Source organism: Sciurus vulgaris (genome assembly GCF_902686455.1).
Source record: "Sciurus vulgaris genome assembly, chromosome: 1".
Lineage (NCBI taxonomy): Eukaryota > Metazoa > Chordata > Mammalia > Rodentia > Sciuridae > Sciurus > Sciurus vulgaris.
The window spans coordinates 55,027,410-55,041,657 of record NC_136461.1 but is presented as its reverse complement, the minus strand read 5'-3'; the positions used below and the strand labels follow the sequence as shown (position 1 = coordinate 55,041,657).

General features: G+C 40.3%; 1 protein-coding gene across 19 annotated transcripts in view; it reads right to left on the bottom strand.

Moving 5' to 3' along the window:
- Positions 1-14,248, bottom strand: part of SGIP1 (SH3GL interacting endocytic adaptor 1) — a 196,694-nt gene that overhangs the window by 174,520 nt on the left and 7,926 nt on the right. The window lies entirely within an intron of this gene.

Here is a 14,248-nt window from a genome sequence, read left to right as displayed (position 1 = left end):
CTTGTGGAAGAATTGGATGAAGAAAACTGCAGAAAACAACCCTGGCAAAGGTTCAGAGATAAGATAAAGATGGTAGCCATGGGAGAACAGAAAGTTTATTTTGGTGGTTCCCGTTTACGGAAGCCCAGAGAATTTGATGCCACTAATGATAGGGAAGGAACAATTGAGGTTTCAAACAAGAGTAAGAAGTGAGCTAGCACACATGCTCCCTCTCTCTCTCTCTCTCTCTCTCTCTCTCTCTCTCTCTCTCTCTCACACACACACACACACACACACACACACACACTGAGAGGAATTGGGTACAGCCTCGGAGTATGGGTAGTGGAGAATCTATTTCAGGATTCTAGGAGTGGCATAAAGTCCAGATTTACAGTGATGGTGACAGAAATAGAAGGTGACAGAGAGAGGTATTTTATAGAGAGAACTGATAGTACTTGGTGACTGAACGTACCCGATAAAGGAAAAGGAAGAAGAAAATGCAATCGAACGTCCTTCTAACCAGTTGAGATAATTAGGCATTAACTTGGCTCAAGACAGCGAATCTCTAAGATTACTCAGTTTAAAGATAATCAATTTTATAGACTGATTTTATAGATGATGAGTGTTTTATTTGAAATAACACATTAAAAATTAGTAGCCAGGCTGGAATAATCATTCTAATCTTGTGACTCTTTCTACTGATACAGTGCGGGAAAGGTCAGAGTATCACAAAAAAAGTATGGGTAGAGTCAGATTTGAATTCTCTGTATTAGCCAGGGGCCTCTCTCTGATGGGTGGAGAAAGTATCTAATCTCATGAGGTTGTGAAGAGCAAAGCAACAGTTATTTAGCTCAGTAGAGTTCAATGGTGGGTGGGTGTTTTCCTCTCCATGTGACCCCAATCTCATTTAGACATCATGGCACGTCTTTTCTTCTGAAATTGCATTAACTTGTGGGTCAAAGCAACACTCACTTAGCAACTACCAGAAGAGAATTCTTGGAGCTCTCTTGGATTCCTTAGAGGATTTGCTCAGTGGTAATGGAACAAAGTATATTTGCTTGGTACAGGAAGTGCGACAATGTGAGATGTAATGTGATTTAGTGATAGAGCCACAGATAGCTGCAGCATAAACCAAGTAGCAGTGAGGACATGAGCCTGTCTGTACACATCCAGATGGACACTTAGAAAATGACCACTGGCACAGCAATTCTAAACTCAGATGCCAGACCCAGAGCACCAGAAACGCAGACCTGGAAGGAAACTCCAAAACCACTGTGGCAAACCCTAATACTTTACAGATAAAGAAACTGAGGCCAGAAGAGGTAGATAAGGAGGAGGATGTGCAGAAAAGAGAAGGGAGCAGGAGCATGAGGGGGTTAAGAGCACGGGGACTGGAATCAGGTAGATCTTAGGCAAGTTACTTAACTTCTCTCAGCCACATTTTGGTAACTATTTTTACAGTGGAAAAAATAATACTATCGATAAAGTCTGTGAGCATCACATCGAATGCTTCATGGAAAGTTCTGGGTGCAACTGTCTCCAAGAGTCATTTTGAATTCTTTGTTCCCTCTCATGGAAAGTTCTGGGTGCAACTGGCTCCAAGAGTCATTTTGAATTCTTTGTTCCCTCCCTTCCCATTAGCATGTGAAGTTACCACATGTGCCCTGATGCCTGGCTGGTACTGGGCAGGTGAGCCGAGGGCCGCCATTGTCTTCGCTTTCTGCCTGCCCTCCTAGGGCTGCAAGACTCAGCTCAACCTCAGCCTAAACATGGAGCCAACTTCTGCATTCTCCTGCATTGTGAATACAGGTGACTGGGAGCTGGAGACACAGGAATTCCAAGAGTTAAGAGAAAAGCAAAGACTTGGCTGATGTATTGGTCTCTGAGGTCCCTGTGGCAGTCAGCCAACTTGCTTTGTTTTGGACAACGGGAACTTGAAAACGAAGAAATGGGAAGCACCTTAAAGGGAGGACTTGTTTTGTTTTCTTTACGGGGAAGGATTTTCCTTGTGATGGTTGAAGTCATTTCTCCCTCAGCCTAAGGATGGGATTTTCTGATATAAATCACCTACCATTTTGCAAAAGCAAACAAAAATTAGTGAAGAAAATTGATTAGGTGAGCAATTACTATGTGCCAGGCACAAAGTTAAGCATTTTAAAGAGATTAACTTATTTATTCCTCACAAAAAAACTCTGAGATAGGCATTAGGATTATCATACTGATTTTAAAGCTGTGAAAACAGAAACAGTGTAACAGAAAAGAGAAGCAGATTAGCCAGGCTGGCACAGTTAGTAAGTGAAGGGTTCAAGTTTGAAAGCCAGGTGGCCTAGCTCCTCAGGCTTCTATTTTATATGATGTTCTGCTGCTACCTAAACTGAATGAATGAGGGAGTATCTAGGGCAGAGACCACAGAACAGGAACACAGGAAGTGGCAACGCGATGCAGACCGGGTAAGGGAACAGGAGAAAGAAAAGGAAAGAAAGAGGGAGAATTGTAGCCGTGCAAATTAGCACACAGCATCCAGAAGAAGGCTGAAGAGAAAGGGAGGAAGGAAGGGTAGCAGAGTCTTGGAAATTATTTTGCTAAATAAAATTGCTGAAGTCTCAAAAGGTTCTTTAAAATATACAGCTAGCAAAACAGGCAAGTTCAAGAGCTTAGAGGAGGTGATGACAGTGGACAAGAACCTCACCAACTCAGCCACCTCACAGCAGCCCCTGTGATGATCCGGGGTAAAACATCGGCGGTCCCAGCGGTCACGTGAGCTGGGACTCAATGGTACCATTCTATTCTGCCATTCCCTAGCTATGAATGTGACCTTGACACTCAGTTTCCTCATTTATAAAATGGGCTTAAGAATATTCTTCAAAGGGTTATTGTGAGAGAGAGTTAATCCACATGTACGCAGACCCTCACTCAGAGTCTGGCACACTGAAAAACTGTACAGATTAATTAAAAACAAATATTGATTACCACCAGACTTGAGGGGCTGTGGCCTGTCTTTCTGTGAGACAATTTCACCCTGAGAGAATCTGCAGAGCTTTTGACATTGGCACAGTTTGAGGTCATGTGCCTTAGACGTGGTATCCAACTTGGCTGCTGTTTTTTTCCTGCCCTAACTGAAGAACTTGCATTGAGAACAACAAATGCAGAGCAGAGGTAAAAGGCAACACCGCAGGGTTTATTTGTATTTACTGCAGAGTAAACGGCATACATTCTCTATTTCAGGTCTATAAATAAACTTGAAGAGAAGCTGCATAATTTTACACATTTCTAAAATATGCAATTTATTATAGTTATAGAGAACAGAGCATCTGTTAGGAATATTAACATCAAAAGTGGTGTTAAGCCTTAACTACAATGAAACTATTAATGGGACGTTGAGAACTCTAACCCTTTGCAAACCACACAGTCAGAATGACTTTATTTCTCATATCAAACAAGTCAGCTGATGACTGAATTTCCTCTGAAATGCTGTAAAGATTCTATTATTACTGAAACTGCAAGATGTACCCAATAATTGTCGCAGCAAGAGGGGGAAATAGATTTCTTATTCTAGCATAGGAGAATTGCACTAAATATTAAAGAAAGCATTGCAAATTTATCTTGAACATCCTAGTTGGTTTATTAAAAGTTGCTTTAAAATACAGTGCCATGGAAAACTATAAAGCACAATGTGAGAAACTGCACATCAATCTGATTAAATACAGTCAGAACACAGACATCCTGGATAATAGTTTTGTTACTTCTACCACTATTGACTCATTTTTTTTTATTAGCCAGCAATTTTTTTTTTAATTTGTGGTATTATAGATGTTTCATAGCATTATCAAAAACAAATACATCTATTAAAGTTTACCATTTGTGTGATGAGTCATAAATTTGTGTAGTGAGTCAAAATTAGCTGAGGATCAATTTCTTATCTCTGTAAGAGGCATAATTATTACAGGATCGACCTCACAGAACGGTGAAGGTTAGATGAAATGAATAATTTCAATTTAAAAAGTTTCTTGTATACAGCAAAGGCTCAAGAAACGGTCGCAATTTTCATGTTAATAAATATGAACACTACTTGAACATTCCCTCTCCTGGGGGACGACAGTGGTTATATTGTACCTGCTTGTTAAGAGAAATTATGAAACATTTCAGGGACCACATTATTTTCTGTCTTTCTTATTATACAATATCCAGACATCCAAGGTTATTAGGGGGCAGTTATCTTTTGGTTAAGTTGAAAGGAATCTACCTATTAGTAACATCTAATTAGAGAATAGGAAGAAAAAGAAAAAGAAATTTGGCTTCCAGCAACTTATAAGTGATTCTGAACTAATGGGCATCAAAAGTTATTTCTCTCATCAATCTGATGGGGAAATCACAGGTTCATCATGCATAGATGTATGTAACACATATGTGCAGACGCTATAAAAAATTAAAAAATAAAACAGTTTGACGGACTTTGGAAGGGAGAAATAGTAAAGCTGAGGACAGCCTAGTGTTATGGTTTGGGGGTGAGGTGTCCCCCAAAAGCTCACATGTGAGACAATGCAAGGAAGTCCAGAGAGAAAGGATTGGGTTGAAAGAGTCTTAACCCAATCAGTGAACTCATTCCCTGATTGAGATTAACAGAGTGGTAACTGAAGGGGTAGGGTGTGACTGGAGGAGGTGGGAATTGGGGTGTGGCTTTGGGGTAGTATATATTTCTATCAGGCAAGTTGAGACCCCTCTCTCTGCTTCCTGATCATCATGTGAGCTGCGTCCCTCTGCCACACTCTCCACCATGATGTTCTGCCTCACCTCAAGCCCCAAGGAATGGAGCCTGCTGTCTATAGATTGAGACCTCTGAAACTGTGAGCCCCCAAATAAACTTTTCCTCTCCTACAATTGTTCTGGTAGGGTCTTTTAGTCAGTGAAAAAACTGACCAAAATAATAGTTTCTAGATCATGGTGAACAAGAAAATCTTTCTCAAAAATGAAGGGAAGAAGTAATATCCCCCAGGTCTGTAACTCAGCCAGAACAAGTGCTAACAGTGCAGAGTGGGTGCCAGTAAGGGGCTCTTCAAAAGTCCTTAAGTAGAAAAAGGATACTCACCATTTCTTTTGGAAAATTACCTAACAGGTTCCTGCTTTAACTGGAACAGCATAGCAACATAGCTATTGTCATATCAGGATTTTAATGACATTCATTTAGGGCCTTCCAAGAGAGAAGTAAAGCCTGGATGGAAACCAAAATACTCCAAATTTCCAGAGTGGTTAGACCCAGAATCTGCTTAGATACCAGGTCAGAAGCTAGGTAAGCTGGCAGGAGTCAGGAAGCACAGGTGCAGACCAGATCTAGGCACGTAACCAGGAATACAGTAACAGATATTTTGGAGCAACTTGTCACAAGTCCCAGGAAGCCTCACTGAATCAGGACACGAAGCAGCACGGGACACAAATAGTATTAGTAATGACAAGGGAAATGATAATAATAACAGCAGCTATGTTCCACTGAATGGAAAGGTAAGAGGGAACATGTTTGGCTAGACACCTGCACTGAGTGACATGTAATACTTGCAACAACTTGTACTCACTCCTGCAGAACCAGGTTGGGTCTTGGATACTGCCATTCATTGCTTCCTTCATAGGACTTTGCTCATTTGTTATCATTGAGTGATCTATACTGATTTAATGTCTATGTCACAAAACTCTAAGATCCACAAGGTCTATTTCACATTTGCTTACCATGTTCATACCTAGTACCTAGCGCAATGTTTGGAACTCCAATAAATACTTGCTGACAATCTTGTGAATTTATGACAAATTAAATAGCTAAGAAAGACATGAAGGAGCAAAGGAGGGAAGGAAGAAAGGAAAGAGGATGGGAGGGAAGGAAAAGAACAAACTCGAAGCTCAGGCTCACCTACAGGCACACAGCCAGTAAGTCCCAGAGTCAGAATCTAAACCCAAGTATATTTAACTTCCAAGTTTGTTCCCTTAGCTGCTATATCATATAAGAAATTATGAAAGAAAACTGAAGTCCTTTGTATAAAAAAGACTGCAACCAGGACAACTCCCTTTTGCCGAAAAACCTCATATTTTCCTCTGGGGTACAAATGCATTTTAGAGTGCAGGAAGTTTCAGCATAGGTTGGAAAAGAGGGGCTATAGTGTTGGAGAAGTGCAGAGGTGAACCTGGTTAGGGTGGACAGTAGGAATCTCAGTTGATAAAATTCCGAGAGGACACAAGAGGTTTTAATGGAAACATTTGTGAAGGAAAATGGAACACAGAGAGGTTGGCCTCTGTTAAGGGCAAGATCACTTATGCACTTCTATCTTTCTGATCTGGCCTACAGAGGAAAAGCCCCAGTGATGAAAGTCAGCCTAATAAACTAACGGGTTCATTATCAAAATGACTATCAAAGCATCAAAGTACTTCAAAGTCATTTAAAAGCAAGTGCATGAAAATAAAGTACATGATACACTTGGATCACTAATAAAGTCTTTTTTTTTTTTTAACCTGTCAACACACCTCTGAAAAAAACCTAATACCAGAACCATTTGGATTAGAAAAAAAAAAAAAAAGGACTCCATGGCTGAACTAAGTCTTTACTTTGATCCCTCAGACCTCATCAGCCATGGTGCCAATGGGTGGATTGGGGGAGGGGCACTGCAATGGCTTCCAATCTCCACCAGCTTTCCCGAAAATGAATATGAATTTAAATAAAATCACTGTACTTATTACCAAACACAGATTCAAAACAACCCTCCATTAAAATAAAAAAAAAAAGCCAGAATGCCATCTGTAGTTGCTGACGTCCATCCAAAACACAAAGTAATTGTTTAAAGATGCAAAGGAGCTCATGACCTTCTCCTTAAACTCCTCCAGTGGCTTTCCATTACCTCAGAATAAATTCCAGATCATCTCCATTGTTCACAAAGCCCTGCCTGACCTGAATCTTGTTCTTCTCTCCTGTTTCTTCCCCTCCTTATTGGTCTCTGGTGGTCTCCAGTTCCTTTTTTTTTTTTTTTTTTCTTAATCCTTGAGCAGCTTACCAAGTCCCAGGTCCCTTGTTTCTGCTCTTCTCATTGAAATGTTCTGCTCCTCAACCTGCTTGTGTTTCTTCCATTGATTGTGCCACCATCTGAAGTTAACTTTTTTTTGTCATTTAATCTTACCTCATTTGCTAGAATGGAAGCTCCATGTTCTCAAGGACTCTTCTAAGTGTGTCGCATGCATCTCCCGCCCAGACCTGTGGTTACTGCATAGCATTCCAGGGTCACTACAACACTTCCTGTGTCTACACCAAAATTTAATCAAGAGTATGCCAAGTTCTATCCTTCAATGTGCCATGGAAACTGTGTTGCCATGAATCAGAAGACAGCAGAAAACTCAGGAGAAGAAATCCAGATTAAATAATTTGATCCAATATTTACATTGAGAGGATTAGAGTGAATCCTCTCTATCTATGATCTGAAACTATCTACAGGACTGTATTTGGTTTTGTAAGTAGGCCAAGACAGATTTCAGTTGAAAAAACTTTAAATTGGTTTTAAATTGTCTCACTACATACCCATTCTCAGTAACAATATTTTAAACAATATTGCATATAGCCTTCCTCATTTTAATAAAGAATTTTTTTTTAAAGGTATTCATCTCCTGGTCTCTAGAAGTAAGCAAATCATCTGTGGGCACCAAAGATGGAGGGACAGGGGATGATGGTAGCAGGGTTTCATCACAGATTCCTAACACTAGTCATAACCTTCAAAATTATTTATACTAATGGATGTAATTCTACATGGTATTTATATTTTAAATTATAGGTTTTAAAATACTTTCCCAGTGTGCTTGGATATTTACTAACAAGTGAGAAAGTCAGAAATTCTCATATCATTTGCCATCCCACAGATGAGAAGATAAAGAAGAGGTGACGGGCCCTAGAGGCACAGCCAGCTTGCAGAGAGATCGTCAAAATTACTTTTTATTCACCTCGAACAGTCTTAGCTTCATCTTAAAACTAATAAACAGGGGTGCCAGGAGAGACTAGGATTTTTTGAATTAAAATCAATTTGTCTTCCTACTATCTACTTTCTCTCTCCAATGTGAAATGACTTGCCCAAAGTCATCCAGCTGACTGGGACAATGCCAAGGGTAGAACCCAATAAAGAACTCTCATGCCTTCACCAAGGTGGCTCATTAAATGAGAGCCAAGAATGCACAGCAGCCATGTGACTCACTAATCTGAGCAATCCCAGCTCAGTACACAAACTACACTCCAGAAAATAGTCCCAACCTCTGATCACAGGACAGTAAGAAATAAATTATCATGTAATGAACTAGTATGAAGCCAGTACAAATAATGGAGATGATTTCATGATAGCGACAGTGACAGTTAATGCTTCTTGACTAAGAATTTACTCTGTACCAAATACTCTAATTTGTATGTTATATATGGAATATATAATATACTATGATAAAATAATAATATGCATTACATATTAAATTAATTTACCTTTACAGACAGAGATTGTCTTGTACAAAAAAAGAAACTGAGGCACAGAGGGGTTAAATAGCAGCTGGTAAAGTTCAGGATTTGAATCTAGGCAGTCATTTCTAGAGACCATCCTCTTAACAAATATAGACACTGCCTAGGATAGAGGGTACAATTCAGTGTAAAGTGTAAAAGTCATATGTGTATGTATGCCTATGTGTGCCTGTGTTTATGTAATTGTAAACTTTTTGACATATATATTTATTGAGTACTTACTTAATATGCCAGGAACTACACTAAGTGCAGATGATACAGTTCTCATTTAATTTCTCCAACAATTGTGTATGGTAGGTGTTATTTCACCCACTTGACTGATGTGATTGAACTTCTTGTCTCCAAAGTCCATGTTCCATACTCAACAAATTGTAGCAATAGTTGATTATTTCATAATAGTGAGATTATTGATGATTTCAATATCTTTGAATCTTCCTATTTTTAAAAGTTTTACAATAAAACTTGGCCTCTCGAAATCAGAAGGAAACCATTAAAAGTCAGGCAAATGTGTGAGAAACCACATGCTGCTGGACCAGAGTGTGGCTCTCAGCCATGGGGATCCTACACAGCAGATGGGTGTTTGGGGGGAGTGGAGAGAGCACAGTCCACGAGGCTGCCTGGCATCCAGGAGCACGCTGGAACCTTTTGTGGCCCATCAGAGTAATATTTAATAAGTCTTTGCTTGGACCAAATACTCTTCTAAAAGTTTTGCATATATTAATTTACTCAATTCTCATAATAACCATATGCTAAATGGCTTGATTATTTCTCCAAAAGCCTGTGATCCCTAAACAGGATTTATGAAATCACTGGATATTTATTGAGCACTTATACATGTCACACACTGGGAATATCAAGTAAGATCTGGTCCCTACCCTGGCAGAATCCTTAATCCTTCCACAAGGAACCAACAGTGCAAGTAAAAGAAAGTGATGTGCCTAACAGAAAATTGCAGCTAAGATTTTTTGGGAGCTTAATACTTAACCTCAAGACTGCAGCATCCACCCCTGCCTAAGTTGCTGGCCTGCCAGCCTAACCTACAGATTTTGGATTTGTCATGCCAGACCCCAAAATTCTGTGATCCAATTCCTGAAAAATCTCTGTTTCTGTCTCTGTACGTCTCCCTCTTTCTCTCTCGCACATAGGTATATCTCCTACTGGTTCAGTCCTGCCTCTCTGGGGAACACTGAGTGCTGCAAGTGAATTTTCTGATTAAATTCTTGCAACTTACATGTTAAATTACCCATGAGAAGAAGACAGATCATCATTCCCATTTTCCTAATAAGAAATGTTTTTGCTAGTTTCCCAAGGTCACCCACATGAAGTTTAACCTAGGTCAGTCTTAACTCCAAAGCCAACACTCTCCAGTCTTCCACTACGTGGTCTTGGGAGTCAAAACTGAGGACTACGTGAACTCAGGGAAGGGAGCAGCACCTCACTCAACCTGCTGGACGTGGAGAGGCTTTGTTGAAGAGGGTACTTTGGTTTGACCTTGAATGGTCAGAACTGACTGTTACTGCACAGAGAAGGGAAAGAATGGCAAAGAGCTCTGTCTGGCTGGGATAGTGGGAGATGAGAGCAACAGGCAGCTTATGTGTGACAGCCTTGCAGGGGACACAAAGGCATCTGTATTTCCTCTTAAAAGCACAGGAGACAATTAAAGTCAGGTGAGGAAATTGATCTGTGATGGCTGGGAGGAGGACAAATTGGAAGGTGGAAAGAGCAAAGCCTGATCGGCTTGTGAACAGGGGAAGAAAGGGAGAGGACAGAGTTAAGACCTATTCGGGAGGGGTGCCTACACCTCCCGAGGACTCACTAAAGTGGGACAGGAAGTAGGGAGGAATCAGGAATGAATCCAAATGCTAACTCTAGTTGGCTATCTGGTAGGCACAGTTCTTCAAATGAGGGACACCAGGAGGCTCAGAGAAGCCCCTGGTTAAAGTTAGTAGCACAGGAGCAGGGTTCTACCTGCAGTAGGGCTTGGAGACACTTCCTACCATTGTTGCTATAGCTGTTGCTGTGAGCCATTTTTCACTTGTCATTTTCGGTGATTCACTAAGGGCATCTGTAGTGGCAGGTGCAAAGCTAGATCACTAATATTCTGGTCCTGCTCACTGTATTTTAAATTCAGAAAACTGCCCATTGTAGGAAAAGCAAAGTGATGTCATCTCATGTGTCAACTCCAATCAACCCACAGAGGTGGTTTGGAATACGAAGATGAGATAGAGGCTGAAACCAGAGAGAAATATAGCTACGATTGACTAATGATGCCATTCAGAGTCAAGAAAAGAGCAGCATATCACATGGCCATTGAGAATAAAAGATGATAGAATATACTAGATTAACAGTATGGTGTAGGGAAGGGAAAAATCCACAGGCCTACCTGCAGTATAGGTGCAAGAATAATCTACACAAAAAACAATTTAGCAAGCCATAACATCTAGCCTCTAAATGTTAGGAAATCAACAATTGAGTTGACAGAGAACCATATGAGAAAATAACTGGCATTTGCACCACACTCTTTCAGATGTTTTCATCTTTATAATTTTATTTGATTTTTCACAACTCGATGAGATAGGGAGTCAAGATTATTCCTCTCTTACGAATGGGGAGGCTAAGGCCAAAGCGGTTCCAGATCTCACTCAAGGTCACACGGCTAGTGAGGAGGCACAGTCCCTCTTGGGTCTTCCCACTATACTGTACTGACTCACCAACAGCAGATGCATGAGCTATGAAAGCAGAGTAGAGAGCTATAAATGGTCACATTGTGTGTCCACTCAGTAGAATGATGACCCTAGGGACACATTCATTTGTGTGTCTTTTGGCAGTCACCCAACCATCCTCAGCACCTTTGAACGTGAAAGACACCATGGCTTCCAAGTCTTTGTCTATTCACATTTTTGGAATCATTACTAAAATAAACTTTGACTTGTTCTCTTATGGAGAGAATAAAAATACTTGGGTAAGTTCTTTCCTTTGGCCTTGGTTTCCTCAACTGTAAAACGAGGTTGGCTAGTTTGGTCACTCCTCAAATGATGGCACACAGTATCATGTGTTCATGATAATGGCAAAGCTTTCACAGAATGCCAGTGAACATGAGCTCTTCTTAGGAGAAAAAGGACTTTTGTTCATAGAGCCAGGCTTTTCAATAAAAGGTTTGTCAGATATAAGTTGTGAAAGTTTAGAGTCCACTGGGTTAGTGACATCACAGTGTGACCCTTCTCCTCATACAATCTTGGTAACAATGAATGCCCCTGAAAGGAGCTCTTTAGGATAGGACACTTCCGTGGTAGGTGGTCTTCTTCAAGTTGATAGCAAGTCCGAAGGATCACGACCCAATAATAAAATCAACTTGCTTAGTTATGAATAAAACACTGTATCAAATCCAGCAGTCTGCTGTTTGCTTTTCAGCCAGAAACCCAGCCAGGCAATTTTAGCCGTGAGCAGGGCTTTTCAGTTACACCATGACACAAAAAAGCACTGGACTAGGAGTCAGGATGGCTAATAAATGCTAGCTCTGCCACTTTACAGTTACTTTGAGCAAGTCACTAAACCTCTTTGGGTCCCAGGTCCCTCCTATTTAAAACAAGAATAGCAATAACTTATTCTTTCCACCACACAGACATTGTGAGAGTAAAATATATACCTCAGCATGTGATGTCATACATAGTTCTAGACTTGATGCTCCTCAGTGTGGGAACTGTAGTTGCCCCTCTTTTGTGGACCCCCTCATTTCATTTTCAGTGCTTAGCATAGTAGCTGAGACTAAAGGAAAAGCTCCAAATGTACTTGTTGAATGAAAAAGCACTTTTGAAAGTGTTTAAGCATGTGCAAATGTCACATAATCTTAAAACAATGTGAGTACAATATTTTCCTTCTTATGCTGTTTGTTAAAGCTATGTAGGATGGATAACAGTGTTAGTTAGCTTTGCATTGCTGTGATCAAAATATCTGATAAGAACAACTTTAGAGGAGAGAAGTTTATTTTGGGCCCATGGTTTCAGAGGTTCAGCCCATGATCAGCTGACTGCATTGCTCTGGACCCAAGGTGAAGCAGAACATCGTGGTGAAAGGACATAATGGAGGAAAGCTGTTCAGCTCACGGCAGCTGGGAGACAGTGAGAGAGAAAGGAGCCAGGGACAAAATTAGTTCCCAGAACATACCCCCAATGACCTACTTCCTCCAGCCATGACCCACCTACCTACAGTTACCACTCAGTAGTCCATTAAGATTATTAATCCATCAAATGGATTAATTCACCCATGATATTATGGCTCTCATAATTTAATCACTTCACCTCTGAACATTCCCTGTATTAAAACATGAGCTTATGGGGGGATATTAAAGATCCAAATCACAACAATAACTGCTCAAACTTTTTAAGAATCCTAAAGCAATAGTCAAGGTGCATAATGGAAGTGGATAGGAACCAAAAGTAAAAATGAATATCTTTGGAGTGTGGCCTAAAACTTGTGAGATAACACATCTTTCTGATTCTGAAATAACCCTTATTGGGATAACATCTATTCTATGGAGATGTTCAAGCTCAGAGATCCAGCTGCGGTTTCACCTCTAACTTTGAGCTTGAAAGAATGAGCTAAGGCAACAACATGACATTCACTCATTTACTGAAATGTGTGGGAAGAATAAGTCCAAGAGGTATCATCATTAGACATTTATAGAGTCAACCTGAAAACTGCAGTCTTCTGAATGCCCAACTCTCATTTAGTGCATGAATCACAAAGGCTGATTTTGATAGGCTTCTGCATAGGAAACTTGCTTTCTTACCATTGAAAAGGACATGTAGGTGCCTATTCGTATATTACCTTTTGGTGTTCTTTCCTGATCACTTCCCCATTCTCTGATCCAGACGTATTAGCACATTGCCATTCTGATCCTTTACAATTGCTATTCCCCCTGCTTCTTGAACTCTTCATCTTTATAATCTCACAGCCACTGCCTTCCTCCTGTCCCTCAAGTCTACACAAATGTCTCCTCCTCAAGGTCTTCCACCATCACTCTATAACAGCAAACACATCCAATCCATTCTGTTCTTTTCCAAAGTACTTACCCCCATCTAATGTGCTATGTATTTTATGTTTTTAAATCATCTCTCTTTTGCACCAGACAGGAAACTCAATATCAGCAGAAATTTTTATCTACTTTGTTCACTATTGAACTCACAGCACCTAGAACAGTGCCTGAAGCATTTAGTACGTAATTTTTGAAGAATAAAGGAAGAGTGCTATAGTGGTGCTATAGAGGATTGTTGCATAAATGTGCTTTTCTTCTTCTAATACAGCAAAAATGCAAAACCAACTCTTGGCATACATGCAAAATAATAATGGGTGAAGATTAAACCAACAAGAAGAACACAGCATTGTATTAAAATTATTTGTGTACCAGATACAAGTGTATTTTTAAGGTGGGAGGAAGCAGAGTCAATCTTTAGAATTCAGTCTTTGGAGGGAATCCTTGTGGAGAGTCCAAATCAATCAGCGAATGCCAGAGACTCTTGGCGCTGGAGGTTCTAGAGGTATGGCAGATCAAAAAACCTCATTTTGTTTACAGGAAAGCAGCCCTGGAATATAAAGTAACTTTCTCTAAGCACACAGTCAAGCAGTCACAATGATCAGACTCAAACCCAAGTCTGACTTCTGGGTCTATGCAATTTCTCCCCAAAACCCAAACTGCACAATTTCAGTAAGTACCTCAAGCTCCTAAGATTAGCAAATACTCCAATCAGACAA